The sequence below is a fragment of the Nicotiana sylvestris genome, chromosome 1 (genome assembly GCF_000393655.2).
Source record: "Nicotiana sylvestris chromosome 1, ASM39365v2, whole genome shotgun sequence".
Lineage (NCBI taxonomy): Eukaryota > Viridiplantae > Streptophyta > Magnoliopsida > Solanales > Solanaceae > Nicotiana > Nicotiana sylvestris.
This window is the reverse complement of record NC_091057.1, coordinates 116,265,007-116,271,014: the sequence shown is the minus strand read 5'-3', so window position 1 is coordinate 116,271,014 and position 6,008 is coordinate 116,265,007.

The window sequence follows — 6,008 nt, the reverse complement described above, 5'->3', positions numbered from 1 at the left end:
TCAATAAATCTGGTCTCATACTGAGTAACAATCATAGAACCCTGCTAGAGACGCTCAAACTGCCTCCGATAGTTCTCCCTCTGAGTGATAGGAAGAAACTTCTCTAAAAATAACTGAGAGAACTGATCCCAAGTCAATGCTGGTGACCCAGCCGGTCTAGCCAAACAATAATCTCTCCACCAAGTCTTGGCGGATCCAAACAAACGAAAAGCACCAAAGTCGACCCCATTGGTTTCCACTATCCCCATGTTCTGAAGAACCTCATGATAGTTGTCCAAATAATCCTGAGGATCCTCAGAAGATGTACCACCAAAAGTAGTTGTACACTCTTTATAAGGCCCACTAGACGGACCAAAGCATCCTGAAGTACCGAGGTGGCGATGAACCCCTCTGGGACCTGAGTTGGTCCTACAAAAACTGTCTGGGCTAGAACCTCATCGTCAAACTCAACCTGAGGCTACGCCGCTGGTGCTGGTGCTCGAGCTCTACGCTGAGCCCTGCTTCTGCCTCGGGCCCTAGCACGGCCTCGACCCCTGCCCCTCGCAGGAGCTGCTATTGGGGGCTCGGGCTGCTGGTCAGATGATGAAGTGGTACGTGTTCTCACCATATGCAAAAGAACAGAGTAAAAGTTCAATTAGCATTGAGAAATCAAGTCACACGGCAGGAAATAATAGATGTGAAGTTTTTCCTAACTTTATAGCCTCTGGGGGATAAATACAGACGTCTCCGTACCAATTCCTCAAACTCTACTAAGCTTGTTCGTGAATTGTGAGACTTAAGCAACCTAGATTCTGATACCAACTTATCACGATCCAGATTTTCCACCCTCGGGAGTCGTGATGGCGCCTACTAGTGAAAGATAGGCAAGCCAATCATTCTAATTATTTAACCCTTTCCATTTTTAATCCTTTAATAGTTGTGAATTAACATTATGTAAACAACGGAAATAATAAAGCGGAAGAATGAAATGTAAAAATTTAATAATAATGTTGATACCAATCCATAAATATAAGCTACCCAGAACTGGTGTCACAATCTCACAGACTGTCTAGGAATACTACAGATATGGTCCGAACAAAATAGATACATGTTTGTCTTTGAAATAATAAAGAACAGAAGAAAAATTAGATAGGAAGGTGTCACGACCCAAACTAGAGGGCCATGACTAGCACCCGGCCTATACTTGCCAAGCACCAACGTACATTTTTTTAACCTTCTTTATTATCTTTTAGGGTTGACGAGATCAATATAAATAGTAGACATGGATCATGGACAACCAACAATTAAAGATGATGGCATGAACATACATAACATGGGATGACCAGACAATCAAGAAACTATATATAAGGTACGAGTTACCATGCTACTATGAAAGACTATACAACAAAAATCAACCGACAAGGCAAATATACATGAGTCGACACCTGTCTATGAGCCTCTAAAGGAACATAAGTGCTGCAACATTGCCAGAACAGGGCCCCGACATACCCATACTGTCTATAACAAAAATGCATACCAAGACCACGTCAAGTCCGAAGAAGGGATCTCGTCAATCACCACTGAACTAGATAGCCTACTATGGTGGGGAAGCTGACTTGCTTGTCTATCAGGACCTGCAGCATGACATGCAACATCCACAAATAAAAAAACGTCAGTACAAATAAAGTACTGAGTATGTAAGGCAGAGAACCATAAGTACGAATAGTAATGTAAGCAGGGATAGAGAATATAGAACTTGTAACATCTAGGTACCTCTGAGGGCTACTGACATGAAATGTATGATACATATGTATATATACATAAACTTTTAAAACATACGCCTCTATGGGCATCATCATCATCATATCGTACCCGGTCATAATAGGCTCAGTAAAAACGTACCTGGCCATCATAAGGCTCAGTAGAATCGTACCTGGCCATGTGGAGCTCGGTAAAACCCAACTGATCATTGGTTGCACAATAGGTGTCGTACCCGACCGACTACAGCACGACTCAGTAGAGTAAAATAGATACATATATATAATCCATGCTCGACTCATGGAATCACGTTCTAAACCTTTTGGAGTGACGTAAGGTCGGTATCCTCTGTACACGTTATTAGGACTAACTCTTCACCATGAACCTTATAAGAATCAGGAAGTACCAACAACATTGATAACATAAGAATAAGAGAAGCAACATCAACATCAATCGTTCCATAAGAGGGAAACAATGTAAGTACTGCTAGCTTCTAAGAGTAGAGTATCTTTGTAAGCTCGTTCATTACATTATGTACAATCGGAGTCGTGCAAAAGAATGAAAGAGATAGCCTCACATACCTTGTATTTACTGCCCAACCTCAAGCTATGCAATTTCACGGCTCCTTAGTTTACAATAAGAGAAATGACACTATCGTTATCGTTTAGGCGTCGTAACTATTATGTATCGAACACAACCTATTTTACGAGGAAACGGAAAACACCTCTACTATATATATGACTTCACACAAGTCAAAACAATCACCAAACAGCCCAAACAACATCAATAATAATCATATTGAGCCTCCCAAAATAGTCCGCACAACCTAATCACTTCATACATAAGACGACCACCGTAGTAGTATCAAATGACCCGAAAAATGTTACAACGAACGACCAACAAACCACCCTTCCATTATGTGGTGCTTCTCCACACCCTTTCTCTTCTAAAATCCACAAAAACAGTTGCAAAAGATACAATCCAATAGCAACACAAAACAGCCCCACAAGTTCAGCAACTCAAAATTCATTTTTTAGTTTATTTAAACATGTTTCGACTTGTCTTTTCTTTCAAATTGAGAAACATAACCAAAAGTACATAATTAATCCTCTTATCCAGTAAACCAGCCATGAATTTAACTTAAAAATAAGTTCACCAACAGCCAACCATGATGCAAGGAGAAACAACATACCACTCTTTCGAAACTCGCTAGGTCTAGTTTTTACGATAGAGTTACAACTCGCAAACACATAGATAATGGAAGGAGGAGCATAACCTTACCTTATACTGAATATAACCCACAAAATCTGGTCCTTCTTAATCAAAAATCAGTTCCTCAACTTAGCTACAAGAAGGAGAAAGAGAAACTAGCAAGCTGTGGACTTTTCGGCACTAGAATCACGTCGTAACACTAGAAATACCCTAGGGTTTGTGTGGGATTTTTGGGGAGGAGTTGCAGGGGTTCAATTTGGTTTCGAAGGTCTGAAATATGGGTGAAATAACTGAGTTTATAATCCCTTAAGATTCCCTTCTTGGCTGACTTTGGGGCTTTTAATTTTGTCCTCTCATTTTGGCAAGTAGGTGATGCACCTACTTGTCACCTTACCAATCTGCACAGGCTCGCGAAAATATGAATATCTCTATACTCCGAGATCGTATTGATGAACAATTTAATGCGTTAGAAACTAGACTCATAGATATTTAATTTGATGGGTAGATCATCCCATAGTTCTTAGTAAATTAGGAGAAAAGCTTAGTAACATTCGACCTAGAGTTTAAGTAAAACTATGAACCTAAGTTGCGACAACTTTTGTCGACTTTTGTTTCATAACTCGTTTGACTTCAAGACTTATGATTCGGATATTATATGATTCAAGTAAAACACAACCTCTTGGGTATATTAAGCACCGCTAGGTTTACCCAAAAATATGAGTTACAACATCCTTGATTCATTTAACTTCTAATACTTGTTAATCACCATGATACACCCTTCTATCACTTAAGACCAATAGGATTAACTTTTTATCATCTCAAAGATAATTCCTTATTGGATTTACGTTGACTAACTATGGCATGAACTAACGCGTGTGGATATGGATTGTAACATAAGGGGATGCCAAGGCCTGCGGACGCCTGCAAGACTACCTCGGGTCGCCTGATGGACTGAAGGCAGCAACCTCACTACGACACAAAAGCTGCAACACCGGGATCTGCACATAATGCAGAGTGTAGTATCAGCACAACCGGCCCCATATGCTTGTAAGTACCTAGCCTAACCTCGGCGAAGTAGTGACGAGTCTAGGGCAAGACTACCAAATAAAATTGTGCAGTTAAATCATATACAACGGAAAAATAAAGGCAGAAATTTACAGTTGAAAATAGGGGGGGGGATAACATGTTGCGGGGAATATCAGGTAACAACAGAAAACCAATAGAAGAATGTAAAGAAAGTCATAATTCGATTATCAGCAAGAATCAAGAACTCAATAACACGTGCACGGCATCACCCTTCGTGTTTTACTCTCATCCTCACCATAAAAATTAATAGAATCGACACGACATCACCCTTCGTGCTTTTACCTCACATAATCATGGCACGGAATTATCCTTCGTGCATTATCACTTATATCATGGCACAATATCGTACATCATGCGGCACGACATCACCCTTCGTGCGTTTACCTCACAATCGTCATGACATCACCCTTCGTGCATTAACACTCTCAAAATCATGCACGACATCACCCTTCGTGCTTTACACTCTTCCTTACCCAAGCAACAATCACAAAGCAATTTGGGCAAGGGAATCAATAATATCACAATAAAATCATGGCAGGGGAACAATAACATAACAACGATATCCTGGCAAGAGAAAAAAATATCATGAGTAATAACATCACGGCAAGGGAGATAATATCAAAAGCAATAGCATCCCGACAAGGGAGACAATATCATAAATCTCTTCTCTTTTCCACAGTTACTTCACAACTCAATTCTCAACTTGAGCCAACGCTCCACAATGTTCAATTACCAATAATACTTCCACAAGCCTTGTTCAACAATAGAAATCATCATATAAAACATGAACAATACGAAACGGAGTCACATTGATCATAGTATAAAACTCACGGGCATGCTTGACACCAACATATAAATACTCGTCACCATGCCTATACGTCGTACTCAACAATTAACACATAGCAATTAAGACACAACTCCTAATCCCTCAAGCTAAGGTTAGACCAAACACTTACCTCAAAACCACGATCACAATCAAGCCTCAACTACCGCTTTACCTCTTGGTTCCATTTTCAATTTGCTTATATCTAGCCACAATTTACTTAATAATATTAGTAAATGCTAAATGAGACAATTCTAATGCATGAAAATAGGTTTTAAAGCAAATAACCAATACACAAAGAGATAATTTATGTCAAGTGATGTTATTTTTTTTATAATTATCCGATTCCTCGCAGTATTAATATATATATTTAGCAAAAGAATTCAACGAAGCAGTGTCGCGTGACACCACTTCGATAATTGTGCATTCGCCCCTGAGTGACATCCGTAACCATCAAATCCTGGATCCGCCTCTGGTTGGCGTGACAGTTAGGTACTTCATTTAGCAAGGTTTGGTCCTTTGTTTGAGTACAAGCCATGATAGTGTTATATATATATATATATATATATATATTTAATTTTTTTTTAAAAATAATATATTTTTGAGCTTCAATTAATATTTTCTAATGAATATATTTCAAAAACACATGAATAAGGTATTATTGTTTTTTGATATGATTCATTTTATTGGCAACGTCACTACAAACTCATTAGGTCACTCTTTTAAATGTGACATCGTTTAAAAAATATTTTGTGTACGCCCTCGATCATATACATTATTTTGTATCTGATAAGATCAAAATTAATCACACATTGTATATTTGTATCCATTATAACTAAAAATAAATGTTCAATTTTGCATGTCCAGACATTATCTAATCATCCAGACATTATCTAATCATTTTAGAGTCAATTGTCAAATTAGTCGAATACGTTCATTATTGATGATGTCGTATTTGTCCTTTCAAATTAATAGGCCCTTACGTTTTCCTCGAGGAGCCCCTCCACCCCCCTCCCCTTTGTTTTTTGGGTAAAAAAAACTTTACGTTACCTGTCCTAATTATTTAAGAAACTTCTTTTTTTTTTTAAAAATTATTTAAGAAACTTCTATATTACTATTCCCGTTCTCCATAGTCCACAGTCACTCCATA